Genomic DNA, 16,825 nt, shown 5'->3' with positions numbered 1-16,825 from the left:
GTACTTCATGCTCTATGGGCTGGACAACCATCATGCTGGTATCACATGTTCCTCATAGCCTGTAGAGGAAAGTCCCTGGAAGATGGTCTGTCAGGAGGCTGCGATACAGGCCCGCGTTGTGTATTAAAAATGGGCCTTTGAGCTGCTGGTTCAATTTTTCCACACCACACGTTTACACTCTGTGTATGTTGACATTCCACCTGACTAAGCCAACGGGGATGCCAACAAATCAACAGTGCGTGTTTCGGCGGTTTACCTGGCCATGATTAGTAAATGTGACTTCTTAACTAAACAACATTCATGACACATCTGGAGTATCCTGTCGTAATATCCCTGTACAGAAATTAACGCGATTCTCATAATCGTTTCCATTCAGCTCTTGATACAGAGCAATGTGATAGGGATGGAACCTTTGTAGAGATGGGGGATCCGCTCTTGAACTAATTCATAGAGTTGAATCTTTCAAAGGAGTGAACAATCAGTGATTCAGAAAAAAAGAACGGTAGCTCCAAACGTTTCCCACGGCAGAGAGAGAGAGAGAGAGAGAGAGAGAGAGAGAGAGAGAGACGGAGCATATCAGCAGCGCCTCTGCTGGTCAGAGCACAGTGCACGGCACACAACACAGCCAGCGCCAGCCTCTGCCCTGCTTTTACCTTGGCTGCCTGCATTGTGCAGTGCCCCATTGGATTTTGTGTTTCACATATGCCGCGCCATCTCTGTGCGTCGTCTGCCGCGTGCAGTGTCTGGCGCAGCTTAACTTCGCATCGCACTCTGTCGGCGATCGTTTCAGTCGCACGTCCTGCCCTCTGGGCAGTTGATGCGAGCAACAGGACAGAGAGCCACCTAGCGGATAACATAGGAACTACTTGCAACAACCTGCTCGCAAGGGAACGGACGATTTGTCTCGGAGCGGGTGAGTTCACCGCTCCCCCCACCCTCGGAACTCGCCCGCTCAACGCTCACCCCACCGTCTCGACTCTAGCCAGAGTGTTGAGCAAAGCGACTCAGGTGTCACTCTGGTCTCTGCGGTCTCAGCTCACGCAGTAATATAGCTCGCGGCTCGACCTACTCGACTCAGCGCCTCTGCATCGGAGTCCGTCTCTACTGGATATTGTTCTTCGTAGTAATACCGCTATGTATATTACATTATTATGTTATGTATACATCAATTGTTTTTATTTTATTTTTATTTGTTTAAACTGATTAGATTAGGTTCCTGATGACTCCTCTTACTATAGGATTTTTATTATGGACACTCGAATTTACGCTTTAATTACGAGCGAACCGATAAACGTATTATGGACACTCGAATTTACGCTTTAATTACGAGCGAACCGATAAACGTATCGCAAAATGTGATACACCAATATTTTCCTTGTTTTATTCTGCGTAAGGCTATATGCAGCACTTTTGTTTTACAGTCAAATTTATATATTTTTTTCTTATTCTGGTATGGATTTTGCGATTTTAGGCGTCTTCGGATGGAAACGTTCACTTTAAAAATATATGGCTTGCGATGTATTTGTATGAGGTTAATGAAATTTTAATACATTATAGCCAAATATATTGTTAATGTAAATCTCAAGTTACAACATTTTCCGATCACCCAAAAAACCACGATAGTGCAAAATAAATCAATAATCAAAAACTTTGTCATATCGTGGAAATTTCAATAAACAATACAAAATTCTTACTCATTATCTGTGTTACTTCAAAATAGGATCAAATAAGATCAAAATACAGGTATAGTACTGGAATAAACCAAGTTTAAAGGGCAATGTGCCTTCCATTTATTTTCTATTGTAAATGAGTGGTGAGTCATGAAAAAGAGCTAATTCATTTCAGGGAGTGAACAGTTCTGATCCAATCTCTGAAAAGAACAGTTTTGCCCATCTCTAAACCTTTGTCGATGGGGAATTCGGGGGACACCTGCGTGGCTTGTACCACTTCCGCGTGCGATTGTGCGGCAGCTAATGTGCGGATCAACTGCAACAGCAGCATCAACGTTAATATGATCCTCTTCTGTCGTCACTTGTTTCCTTCTGTTACGTTGCCTACGTGTTACACTAGCACTTTCACGTAACTGGGTGAAGACGATGATAATTAATTTCCGAGATGGTTGACGTACCGAATACAACTCACAAGAATAAAGTGCATTATTCCTGCACTCTCCGTACCCCATGACATGTAGGCTTTTTGCGCATTGGTAAATCCCATCGTCCATTCACTACCCACTGCTTGGACTGCCACACACTAACTAACTAGCAAGTTACAGTGCACCCAAGGAACACACATCCACACTGTAAGTAAAAAACAACATCGTACCTGGCAACTACGCAGCTTGAATGGCACAAACAAGTGTCGGTGGGGAAATTTTTCAAAATACGATATCTCGTAAACGAGTCGCACTATAATCTCGCAGCAAACACCACTGACTTTCTAATTTACCCCTCTTTCACTCTTTTGCTGTCAATAGGTGTTGTTCCATTTTAAAAAGTGTATATTTGCACAAAAGTACACCTTCTAAGTATTATTACAGTCTGTTTGTTGGCTCACAAAATGGTTCAAATGGCTCTGAGCACTATGGGACTTAACTTCTGAGGTCATCAGTTCCCTAGAACTTAGAACTACTTAAACCTAACTAACCTAAGGACATCACACACATTCATGCCCGAGGCAGGATTCGAACCTGCGACCGTAGCGGTCGCGCGGTTCCAGACCGTAGCGCCTAGAACGGCTCGGCCACCCCGGCCGGCTGTTGGCTCACAATACGAGCCCAAGACTATCACTCCATTCTGTGAAAACCTTAAATCAATAGCACTATCCATTTCATCAATATTTTCGGTGTCTTGTAATGTGACTTGTTCCAATTCATAGCGATAAAATAATCGTGAAAATGATCTACGGAACATGATATAACTAAACTATACTGAACCCCCTCCATAACATACAGTCCACGTGACAGATAACCATACTGTTGTTACGTTCGGGTACTCTCGCCGCTGTGGTAGAGGAACGGCACGTGGCACATCACAGGTGCACGCAGTTGTTATGGCCTTCGTTGTTGGCGGGTTGCTCTAATTGTCACAGTATCGTACGGCTAGCGCCTACGATTCGGCTACCCTTCAGACAGCTGTTTGTCAGACGTGGTCTGCATTCCTCGCTCGCTCGCTACACGGACCGCGGTAATCACATGGAAACAAGTTCCTCTGGCGTGGAACCACAATCGGTCGAATACTACGCTTCAGCGATTTGGTTGGGTATATGCTGTAGCATACTATATACAGCCTGAATTTTGCACTGTGTGATTTTCAGATACGAGGGCTATTCGGAAAGTAAGGAATGATAGGTCGCGAAATGGAAACCGCAGTGAAAATCACAACTGTTTTATTTGCAACGGTTAGCTACACCTTCCAGCTACTTCTCTGCACAGTCGCCGCTCAGACTTAGACATCTGTCGTAACGCTGTACCAACTTTTCAATTTCCTCGTTATAGAAGACAGCCGGCAGTGCTTTTCGACAATTTTCTACTCTGGACTGCAGCTCGTCGTCTGTGTCAAAATATTGTCTTCGTAGCCAGCGGTTCGTCTGAGCAGAGATGAACCTCAGGGGTAGCCAATTACGGGCTGTATTGTGGGTAATCAAACACTTCCCATCGAAAACGCTGCAGGAGCATCTTCATTGCCTCTGCAGAGTGCCGCCGAGAATTGTCGTGTAGAACGAACCGCATGACAGTTATGTTATGTGTATTGCATAACTTCAGGCGAAATCGTTCACCAGGCCCTCATACTTGGTGGGAGACGCTAATTTCTAGCCATCTTTACGTTCTCACTGCGAGCTCAGAACTGAAAAGATCGACGTGATGTGATCGACGGGCGTACTAGACACAGTGCCCAACGCATCTGTCCAAAGCTTCATCAGATTTTCGCTGTATTTTCCATTTCGCGACCGGTCGTTCCTTACTTTCCGAATAACCCTCGTTTATGGCGACCTAGTGAAAGACATGCGTGGAATCGTTTTCAGGCGGCCGAGCAAATGCAAGAGCGGGTGCGATTGTGGATCCGTCAGTGACCGATCGTGTTCTACGAAACAGGAATTGATTGTTTCGCCTTCCAGTAAGATAAATATCTTAGCCCATGTGGTTACTATTTTTGGATGGGGGTGTTCGTTTTTCATTTGACTGACCCTCATAGACCGCACACGGCCTTACTCTGACATGTTAATGTTTGAAACCAACATCTGAGTCACGTGATGGAGGGCAAGAAACCCACACGGCACACCAGCGACGAGGCTGTGCTTGTTTTGGTTGCATATCAAGTACCACAGGGCTGTGACCGTCGGTAGAGGCTTACGTGAATTTCAGGGATTTGGGTTGTGTGCGTGTTTTCTTTATGTAAGCTCGTGTTTTGTGTCTTATGTATATGTTATTGGTCGCTAAACAGGCGTGTAAGGGTTAATTTTGGGCGTTTGTGAGAAGCTTCTGGTGGTGCCTTTCCTAAATTTTGTAAGAGAAAGTGGGGCAAAGTTTGTATTGATTCTTAAAACACAGTGGATTTGTCTTAAATAAGTGTGTAAATGGTGGGTTGGCTCAGGAAGACTCTTATTTGTGTGTTGGGGACGTATCTGTCAACGCCTGAGATGACACGGGAAACTTTATTCTGGAGACGTTGCAGTCGGGATAGAGATGTGTCTGACGCCACAGACGACACCTCCGAGCCGTACAGGATGACTGGTAGTATTAACTGGCGTCAGAGGAGGAGTTTGCTCTGGGTAGGTATTCCGTCGCCTTTCAACAACGGATATAACCTACACAAGAGGGCGCGGCCTTTGTTTGCTGCGGTGGTGAACTGCCTGTTCCATGTTAGGCGTTCATCTATTTCGAGGCCCAGGTAAATAACATAATTTCTCCAAGCTAACTCTCTGCTGTCAATGGTGAGTTGACGATCAGGGGGTGAAGTAGATCGCTTGGCACATGGTAGGATCGATCATTATTTTCCAGTAGTTGTACCACTGCGTTATCAGAGGTTGTCAGAGGTGGCGGTGTATAAGCAGAAGGCTGCGACTGCTTCTGTATATGGCGGTGTCATCCGCATAGATAGCAATCTGTACGCTAATCTGCCAAGGGATGTCATTCGCAAATATGGTATAAAGTACAGGACCAAAAACCGAACCTTGCAGTACTCCTGCCGCAATCCGTAATGTCTGGTTGAACTTGTCTCCATTCCTTACCAAGAATTGACGTCCTGTACGGAAGGAGACTATGATCCAAGTTATATGAACTGGGCACCCTATCTGATCTACACTCCTGGAAATTGAAATAAGAACACCGTGAATTCATTGTCCCGGGAAGGGGAAACTTTATTGACACATTCCTGGAGTCAGATACATCACATGATCACACTGACAGAACCACAGGCACATAGACACAGGCAACAGAGCATGCACAATGTCGGCACTAGTACAGTGTATATCCACCTTTCGCAGCAATGCAGGCTGCTATTCTCCCATGGAGACGATCGTAGAGATGCTGGATGTAGTCCTGTGGAACGGCTTGCCATGCCATTTCCACCTGGAGCCTCAGTTGGACCAGCGTTCGTGCTGGACGTGCAGACCGCGTGAGACGACGCTTCATCCAGTCCCAAACATGCTCAATGGGGGACAGATCCGGAGATCTTGCTGGCCAGGGTAGTTGACTTACACCTTCTAGAGCACGTTGGGTAGCACGGGATACATGCGGACGTGCATTGTCCTGTTGGAACAGCAATTTCCCTTGCCAGTCTAGGAATGGTAGAACGATGGGTTCGATGACGGTTTGGATGTACCGTGCACTATTCAGTGTCCCCTCGACGATCACCAGTGGTGTACGGCCAGTGTAGGAGATCGCTCCCCACACCATGATGCCGGGTGTTGGCCCTGTGTGCCTCGGTCGTATGCAGTCCTGATTGTGGCGCTCACCTGTACGGCGCCAAACACGCATACGACCATCATTGGCACCAAGGCAGAAGCGACTCTCATCGCTGAAGACGACACGTCTCCATTCGTCCCTCCATTCACGCCTGTCGCGACACCACTGGAGGCGGGCTGCACGATGTTGGGGCGTGAGCGGAAGACGGCCTAACGGTGTGCGGGACCGTAGCCCAGCTTCATGGAGACGGTTGCGAATGGTCCTCGCCGATACCCCAGGAGCAACAGTGTCCCTAATTTGCTGGGAAGTGGCGGTGCGGTCCCCTACGGCACTGCGTAGGATCCTACGGCCTTGGCGTGCATCCGTGCGTCGCTGCGGTCCGGTCCCAGGTCGACGGGCACGTGCACCTTCCGCCGACCACTGGCGACAACATCGATGTACTGTGGAGACCTCACGCCCCACGTGTTGAGCAATTCGGCGGTACGTCCACCCGGCCTCCCGCATGCCCACTATACGCCCTCGCTCAAAGTCCGTCAACTGCACATACGGTTCACGTCCACGCTGTCGCGGCATGCTACCAGTGTTAAAGACTGCGATGGAGCTCCGTATGCCACGGCAAACTGGCTGACACTGACGGCGGCGGTGCACAAATGCTGCGCAGCTAGCGCCATTCGACGGCCAACACCGCGGTTCCTGGTGTGTCCGCTGTGCCGTGCTGTGATCATTGCTTGTACAGCCCTCTCGCAGTGTCCGGAGCAAGTATGGTGGGTCTGACACACCGGTGTCAATGTGTTCTTTTTTCCATTTCCAGGAGTGTAGTTTGTAGATTAGGTCATCGTGCCAGACGCGGTCCAATGCTTTTTCTATGTCCAGGAACACTGCTCCTACTACTTCTCTCCTTGCCTGGCAGCATAAAGGTGCTCTACCAAGCGAAGGGATTGTAGGATAGTGGAACGCTCAGTGCGGAATCCAAACTGTTCAGGCAAAAGGACACTGTTTTCAGTCAGGGACTGATGGAGGGGTCAAAGGATTATTAATTCAGGGTTTTACTCAGGCTATTTAGGAGAAAAATGGGACTGTAACTTTCGGGAAGGGGCAGGTTTTTATTGGATTTGGGGAGGGTGATGACCTTTGGAGTTTTCCAAGCTAAGGGGAAGTACGTGAGTCGGCACACCAACCCTGTCGAGGATCCACCAGGCGCACTCGATCTGTGCCTGACTCACCTCCCCTTCCACGAAGTGGAGCTTCAACACTCCTGGCCATTCGAGCGGGAATTAACCGCTTCTCTACTGGCAACACAATACTCCCTGCGTCCTTCTATAGCAGTGGGTCCGTCTCTTGTGACATCTGGTAGTCAACTGCATATTACCTAGGGGTGTCCGGATACTTTTGATCAGATAGAGTTTTTACTACATATATATAAATGATCCTTCAGACAGTGTGGGCAGCAGTCTGCAGTTGTTTCCTAATGACGGTGTGGTGTTTGGGCAGGTGTCGAAGGTGAGTGACAGGAGGAGCATACAAGATGACTAAGACAAAATGAATGGCAACTTGCTAGAAATGTAGAAAAATTTATGTTAATGCAGATAAGGTAGGAAAAACAAACCCACAACGCTCGAATACGCTCTGATATTGAGAAGGCTATTTACACTTACAGTGAAAATGTCCTTAATTCATTAGACAACAAATTAGAAGCAACTGGCATATTCTGTGACCTGTCAAAGGCTTTTGACTGTGTGAACCACAGCATTCTTTTAAGCAAATTAAAATATTATGGTATCACTGCTGCAAAGTGGTTTCAGTCATATCTTACTTACAGAAAACAAAGCGTGTCATTAAGTAACACTTCAGCGGTAGGCAATCAGACATCATCTGACAGGAAGAAATTAGATGTGGTGTTCATCAAGGTTCCATACTCGGTCCACTAGTTTTTCTTGTGTATATTAATGACCTGTCATCTGTTACATTACCAGATGCGAAGGTAGTCCCATTTGCAGATGATACGAACATTGCAATAAATAGTAAATGAAATATAAATTTAGAAAGGGCAGCTAATCACATTTTTACTGAAATTAATAAGTGGTTCATAGCCATTACCTGTCATTAAACGCTATATGCAGCTCAGAAGTTCCAAGAGATTTCCATGTGCTGTGTGGTGTATAAAATATGATGACATGGAAATAGGAGAAGTTGAGAGTGTAAAATACTTGGGATTACAACTTGATAACAAATTCAGTTTGGAGCGACATACTAACGAACTGCTAAAGCGCCTACACAAGTCTGTGTTTGCATTGCGAATGATGTCAGACACAGGATATATAAATATAAAAAACTGACATATTTTGCTTATTTCCACTCCATTACGTCATATGGTATCATATTTTGAGGTAACTCCACAAACCGAGAAAAAATTTTTAGAGTACAGAAGCAAACATAATAAGAGTTCAAAATGGTTCAAATGGCTCTGAGCACTATAGGACTTAATTGCTGAGGTCATCAGTCCCCTAGAACTTAGAACTACTTAAACCTAACTAACCTAAGGACATTACACACATCCATGCCTGAGGCAGGATTCGAACTTGCGACTGTAGCGGTCGCGCGGTTCCAGACTGTAGCGCCTAGAACCGCTCGGCCACTTCGGCCGGCATAATAAGAGTAATGTGTAGTTTAAATCTAGTAACATCATGTCGAAACCTATTCAAATAATTGGGTATACTAACCACAGCTTTTCAATACATTTATTCCTTATTGAATTTTGTTGTAAATAATAGATCTTTTTTCCAACTAACTGCTTAGTATACAGTATCAATACTAGGAATAAGAACAACGTACATAAAGATTTAAAATCACTTACTGTTGTCCAGAAAGGAGCCCAGTATTCAGCAACGCATATTTTCAATTAGTTACCAGCTACCATTAAGAATTTAGTTTCAGACAAGGCACAATTTAAACATAATTTAAAAGAATTTTTGGTGGCCAACTCCTTCTCTTCCATCCATGAATTTCTCAACAAGTGCAGTAGATCATTTTAATGAAAATTTATTATACTTTAATTTTTTATAATACTTGGTTGTAACTGCCAAGTAAGTACCTACTGTGTGAATGATGGATGTATGGAAAGCAGATCTAAGTCTTAAGTCTGTAAACAGTGGAAGTTCAATTTTAAATCTTGTACATAATTTGACTGTTCTTAACCGAGTATCATTGAAATGGATAATTTACTTTAATTTTTACCAATACTTGGTTGTAATAGCCAAGTAACTAGCTACTGTGCGAATGATGGATTTAATGAAAGCAGATGTAAGTATTAAACCTGTAAATATTAGAAGTTTAATTGTAACTCATGTACATAATTTTAGTGTTCATTGACTGAGGATCATTAAAATTTATTAAACTCAAGTTTTTCTAATTGCATTTTCGTAATGTGTTTATCTGACATGTTTCACACCCAGGAGGATCCCCTCTTTTGTGGGTCTATGGAATGAACAATTAATCTAATCTAATCTAATAAGTAGTGTACTGCTTGATGCAGTCACGTCGTTTAAATATATGAGCGTAACACTGCAAAGTGATATGAAATAGATGGAGCACGTCAGGATTGTTGTATGGATGGCGACTGGTCAACTTCAGTTTATTAGAAGAATTTTGGGGAAGTGTTCTTAATCTGTAAAGCAGACAGCATTAGGGCGCTAGTGCAACCTATTCTTGAGTACTGCTCGACAGTTTGGGGACCGCCCCAAGTCAAATTAAAGGAATACATCGAAGCAACTCAGAGACGAGCTGCTAGGTTTCCTACCAGTAGGTTCGAACAACACGCGAGTATTACGGAGGTGCTTCGGGGACTGAAATGGAAATTCGTGGAGGACAGGCGACGTTCTTTTCGAAGAACACTACTGAGAAAATTTAGAGAACCGCCGTTTAAAGCTGACCGTGTAACACCTTCACAGCAGACAGAAGAATGAATGTCCGAAACATCGTCTGCCACAGTTTGTACACAGGGACGCACAGTGCCTCCAACTTCTGGCACCTGAATTGGAGCCACAGTGCTTGCTTTGCTTCTCGTAGATGTTGCCGCAATTGGATTCTTCTCTGTGAGTCGCGAGCTCTAACGTTCGTGTCATAAGCAGTGCACAATAATGTGACAAGTGGGTACGTTTAAATGTTAATCATAATATTAATCGTAAGATGTTTGGATGCCAACTAATTTCGTTTTACTTCACCAACAGCAAAATTATTAAAATGATTTCTACAGACAGTCTATCGTTAATACACTCCTGGAAATTGAAATAAGAACACCGTGAATTCATTGTCCCGGGAAGGGGAAACTTTATTGACACATTCCTGGGTCAGATACATCACATGATCACACTGACAGAACCACAGGCACATAGACACAGGCAACAGAGCATGCACAATGTCGGCACTAGTACAGTGTATATCCACCTTTCGCAGCAATGCAGGCTGCTATTCTCCCATGGAGACGATCGTAGAGATGCTGGATGTAGTCCTGTGGAACGGGTTGCCATGCCATTTCCACCTGGCGCCTCAGTTGGACCAGCGTTCGTGCTGGACGTGCAGACCGCGTGAGACGACGCTTCATCCAGTCCCAAACATGCTCAATGGGGGACAGATCCGGAGATCTTGCTGGCCAGGGTAGTTGACTTACACCTTCTACAGCACGTTGGGTGGCATGGGATACATGCGGACGTGCATTGTCCTGTTGGAACAGCAAGTTCCCTTGCCGGTCTAGGAATGGTAGAACGATGGGTTCGATGACGGTTTGGATGTACCGTGCACTATTCAGTGTCCCCTCGACGATCACCAGTGGTGTACGGCCAGTGTAGGAGATCGCTCCCCACACCATGATGCCGGGTGTTGGCCCTGTGTGCCTCGGTCGTATGCAGTCCTGATTGTGGCGCTCACCTGTACGGCGCCAAACACGCATACGACCATCATTGGCACCAAGGCAGAAGCGACTCTCATCGCTGAAGACGACACGTCTCCATTCGTCCCTCCATTCACGCCTGTCGCGACACCACTGGAGGCGGGCTGCACGATGTTGGGGCGTGAGCGGAAGACGGCCTAACGGTATGCGGGACCGTAGCCCAGCTTCATGGAGACGGTTGCGAATGGTCCTCGCCGATACCCCAGGAGCAACAGTGTCCCTAATTTGCTGGGAAGTGGCGGTGCGGTCCCGTACGGCACTGCGTAGGATCCTACGGTCTTGGCGTGCATCCGTGCGTCGCTGCGGTCCGGTCCCAGGTCGACGGGCACGTGCACCTTCCGCCGACCACTGGCGACAACATCGATGTACTGTGGAGACCTCACGCCCCACGTGTTGAGCAATTCGGCGGTACGTCCACCCGGCCTCCCGCATGCCCACTATACGCCCTCGCTCAAAGTCCGTCAACTGCACATACGGTTCACGTCCACGCTGTCGCGGCATGCTACCAGTGTTAAAGACTGCGATGGAGCTCCGTATGCCACGGCAAACTGGCTGACACTGACGGCGGCGGTGCACAAATGCTGCGCAGCTAGCGCCATTCGACGGCCAACACCGCGGTTCCTGGTGTGTCCGCTGTGCCGTGCGTGTGATCATTGCTTGTACAGCCCTCTCGCAGTGTCCGGAGCAAGTATGGTGGGTCTGACACACCGGTGTCAATGTGTTCTTTTTTCCATTTCCAGGAGTGTATTTATAACAAGATTCACGGTGATTAATCGTTAGTTACCAACTACTGCAAAAGTCACAAAAATGCTGATATATTTCTTGCTCTGCCTTCAGTATCTACTTGAAATGGAACTGGATCTCCAGTCTGCAGAAGTTCCCGTTTGTTAGCTAATCTAGTAACTACAAATTCATATTCAGGTCCTTTCTCATCCTCTGGAAAACAGTAAGATTGAAATGAATAGTGGTACATTTAATGCTACATTCGTGTTATTTTAAAATGAAGGTAGATTTACACAAAAACAGGCACTGAACACTACAATTCAGAATTATCTTATGACAGTTATACTATGTGAGGAAAGCTTAAAATCTTCCTTCCACTACTTTTTTGCTGATTTGTAATTGAAACAGTTTTAGTTTGCAGGGCTTAGACATGAATAAGAGATGGTTAACAGAGAGAGCACACATTACGGAACCTGATCGTGTTGCCTAAAACGAAAACATGTCTCTTTTCTTTTTGAATATTAACATTTTTGAATTTTAGGTGTAAAGGTTGCTTTGAAAGGATAACAGTCTATACAATTTACTTCATCTGTTAATTTCATTCGTAACACATTAACTGTGGTTAGACCCAAACATGCTAATAATAGCAGATAAATTTAGTTCTACTGTCACGATGACGTCTCCCAATGCAGTGTTACTTTTACAAATTATACTATCAGGCTTCAACTGTTCATGATAGCCTAAAAAACTGCCAGAGAGTAACAATAGTGATTCTTTAACTGATTTTGTGTGTAATTTCATGGACCCTCCACGAATAAACTGATTAATCACGCAGTGTTGCCCTACCATCAATAGAAAACTTCCAAACACATATCATATCAACATCTGCAAACTGTGCATGTATTTTTAGTGTCACATGACCACACACAACCATTCCACATGACACCCAAACAACTACTGCTCTTGACTTGCAATAATGCTTGGGCATTGGTGAATGAAACAGCAAGACAATGCCTTGTGAAGGAAAAGACGCACTGAGCTCTGAGTGTTCCAGAGAACCTGCACCGTGTAAGGCGTAATATGGCAGTCTAGATTCTGTTTAGAAAAACTGGCTACAACGCCTTCTCAGTAACATCTGTTACACTGTGTATCTTTGTTAATTTGTTGACAAGTATATTCTGCCGAAATCCAGGGCATTCTTCTTTTGCGATCTACAACGCAATAAGGTAATAAGGTATTGACATTTATATAGATGTATTTTGGGGAGTAACATGTTCCATACTACCACATTTTTTACTTTACGTAATGACCTATACAATTTGCTTTCAAGTTGTGTTTATTTATGAAACATTTGTCATTGTAGTATGCGATACACGACGTTATTCTTTAAGGATTTATTTCCGTATTTCTTCAGTAGTTAAATTGCTAAACAGCAACTGGATGAGGCAGAAGAGATCCTGCACATTCTAGAAGAATCCTGTTCAGATGCGATGCTTTCTAATATTGGGGAACGGGGGGGGGAGGGGGATAGATTCAGAAAATGCACGAATTTATCCTCAACAAAGGATTGTCCTCTCCCCCTCTGATTCAATTCATCCATTGCAGGTTTTATTGGTGTTGAACATGGGGCTTCTGCAGTTGATAATGGGCCTGGAGATTCTTTGCATATTTCTGACAAGGCAGTAATTTTAAGATAGCACAAATACGTTTTCCGAGGCAAATTTAACAATTAATTCCGGCCAGCCGCTGTGGCCGAGCGATTCTAGGCGCTGCTACGGTCGCAGGTTCGAATCCTGCCTCGGGCATTGATGTGTGTGACGTCCTTAGTTTAGTTAGGCTTAAGTAGTTATAAGTGTAGGGGACTGATGACCTCAGATGTTAAGTCCCATGGTACTTAGAGCCATTTGAACCATTTTTAAAGTTAATTCCGTCCTTTCCCGGTGCTGCATTTCACACACTAGTTAGGGTGTTGCCACCTGTAAAATCGGTCATAGGCTGCCTTGGATTAACACATCTCACAAGAACGTCATCCGAGGCAATTTTTCAGCAGACTGCTCCATCTTTTCACGAGATCTGATTTTGTACACGGATTCTTGTACTGCCTCCTCGGGAACCGATTGTAGACTAGTGGTGAGCTATTTTAGCAGTTCGACGACTGGCTTCTCAGGGCGCTCTTGTGACTGGTCCATCCTTCCCATCAATAAGCACCGACGACAACTAAAATTTCCTCATGAATTGAGTGATATGGAAATTATTGTTAACAAGTTCTCAGTGCAAGTAACGTCATTAGCACCGTTGGGATTGTATACTAATTTGAAATAGTAAACATACACGACAAAAGATTCGCTTTTTGGCGCCCAGCTTGGTAGGTGAGTCCCCACTGTCTGTCGCTCGTCCCGGCGGAGGTTCGAGTCCTCCCTCGGGCATGGGTGTGTGTGTTTGTCCTTAGGATAATTTAGGTTAAGTAGTGTGTGAGCTTAGGGACTGATGGCCTTAGCAGTTAAGTCCCAAAAGATTTCACACACATTTGAACATTTTCTCCCTCGTCCGGCCATTCTCACGCTTTTGTAACCATCCGGTGCGGCTTTCGCGGTTTGTGATTCAACCTGCTTAGCATCCTCCCGTGATAAAATCTTCCTATACACTGCATTAAGAAATAGCAACAAAAATGTGATAAACGTGGGGAGGGATGTGGCATATACCACCGTTCGCTCGACGAAAGATCCGTACCCAAAGACTGGAAACTTGCACAGGTCACATCAATATTCAAGAAAGGTAGTAAGGGGTACCCACTAAATTGCAGACCCATATCATTATCGAAATGCAGCTAGATTCTGGAACATATATCGTGTTCGAACATTATGAATTACTTCGAAGAAAACGGTATATTGACAGACTTTCGACATAGATTTATAAAACATCGCTCTTGTGAAACACAACCAGCTCTTTACTCGCACGAACTGTTGCGTGTTATTGACAAGGAATTTCAAACTGATTCCGTATTTCTGGATTTCCGGAAGGCTTTTGACACCGTACCACACAAGCGGCTTGAAGTGCAATTGCGTGCTTACGGAATATCGTCCCCGTTATGTGACTGGATTCGTGATTTCCTGTCAGAGAGGTCATAGCTCGTAGTAATTGACGGAAAGCCATCGAGTAAAGTAGAAACGATTTCTAGCGTTCCCCAAAGTAGTATTATAGGGCCTTTCCTGTTCCTTACCATTATAAACGATTTGGTTCAAATGGTTCAAATGGCTCTGAGCACTGTGGGACTTAACATCTATGGTCATCAGTCCCCTAGAACTTAGAACTACTTAAACCTAACTAACCTAAGGACATCACACACATCCATGCCCGAGGCAGGATTCGAACCTGCGACCGTAGCAGTCGCGCGGTTCCGGACTGAGCGCCTTAACCGCGAGACGACCGCGGCCGGCCATAAATAAACGATTTGGGAGACAATCTGAGCACCCGTCTTAGATTGATTGCAGATGACGCTGTCGTTTATCGACTAGTGAAGTCATCAGAAGATCAAAACAAATTGCAAAAAGATTTAAAAAATATATCTGTATGGTGCGAAAAGTGGAAAGTAACGCTAAACAGCGGAAAGTGTAAGGTCATCCACACGAATACTAAAAGGAATCTGTTAAACTTCGGTTACACTATAAATCACTTAAAACTAAAGGCCGTAAATTCAACTAAATATCTGGAAATTACAATTACGAACAACTTAAATTGGAAGGAGCACATAGAAAATGTTGTGGGGAAGGCTAACCAAAGACTGCGTTTTCTTGGCATGAGACAGAAAATTTAACAGATCTACTAAGGAGACTGCCTACACTACGCTTGTCCGTCATCTTTTAGAATACTGCTGAGCGGTTCGGGATCCCTACCAGATGGGAATGACGGAGCATATCGAAAAATTTCAAAGAAGGGCAGCACGTTTTGTATTATCCCGAAATAGGGGAGAAAGTGTCACTGACGTGATACAGGATTTGGGATGGACATAATTAAAACAAAGACGTTTTTCGTTGCAGCGGAAACCTCTCACGAAATTTCATTTACAAAATTTCCCCTCCGAATGTGAAAATATGTTGTTGATGCCGACCTATATAGGGAGAGACGATCACCATAATGAAATAAGGGAGATCAGGGCTCACATGGAAAGATCTAGGTGTTCTGGTTTAATCCATTATAAACGGTTTTTGAAAGCCTGCGACTGTAGAAACTATAGGTTTGTTTACTAATAAATCTTATTTTGTGTGTATTAAGCCATTTCTTTTGATGTTGTCAGTGTGTGTGAGTCTGCTTCATTTCGTTGACTTTTACTGCAATACATAAGAAACACGCGATTTTTTAGTTGGGTATCAATTCTTTTTCTGAAGTTACTGGTGAAATTTAGAAGAATTTGTACTTACAGTTTTCTTATGGTCCATTTGTGCATAGAAGATTGCAAATATTTTCAAAAATCACAGAGTAAAAATTGGATTTTCTACATCTAATAAGCTACAGCAAAAAATAATAAATAATACACTCCTGGAAATGGAAAAAAAACACATTGACACCGGTGTGTCAGACCCACCATACTTGTTCCGGACACTGCGAGAGGGCTGTACAAGCAATGATCACACGCACGGCACAGCGGACACACCAGGAACCGCGGTGTTGGCCGTCGAATGGCGCTAGCTGCGCAGCATTTGTGCACCGCCGCCGTCAGTGTCAGCCAGTTTGCCGTGGCATACGGAGCTCCATCGCAGTCTTTAACACTGGTAGCATGCCGCGACAGCGTGGACGTGAACCGTATGTGCAGTTGACGGACTTTGAGCGAGGGCGTATAGTGGGCATGCGGGAGGCCGGGTGGACGTACCGCCGAATTGCTCAACACGTGGTGCGTGAGGTCTCCATAGTACATCGATGTTGTCGCCAGTGGTCGGCGGAAGGTGCACGTGCCCGTCGACCTGGGACCGGACCGCAGCGACGCACGGATGCACGCCAAGGCCGTAGGATCCTACGCAGTGCCGTAGGGGACCGCACCGCCACTTCCCAGCAAATTAGGGACACTGTTGCTCCTGGGGTATCGGCGAGGACCATTCGCAACCGTCTCCATGAAGCTGGGCTACGGTCCCGCACACCGTTAGGCCGTCTTCCGCTCACGCCCCAACATCGTGCAGCCCGCCTCCAGTGGTGTCGCGACAGGCGTGAATGGAGGGACGAATGGAGACGTGTCGTCTTCAGCGATGAGAGTCGCTTCT

Source organism: Schistocerca cancellata, chromosome 10 (genome assembly GCF_023864275.1).
Source record: "Schistocerca cancellata isolate TAMUIC-IGC-003103 chromosome 10, iqSchCanc2.1, whole genome shotgun sequence".
Classification (NCBI taxonomy): Eukaryota; Metazoa; Arthropoda; class Insecta; order Orthoptera; family Acrididae; genus Schistocerca; species Schistocerca cancellata.
The sequence above is the reverse complement of the archived record's forward strand: the minus strand, read 5'-3'. Positions refer to the sequence as shown.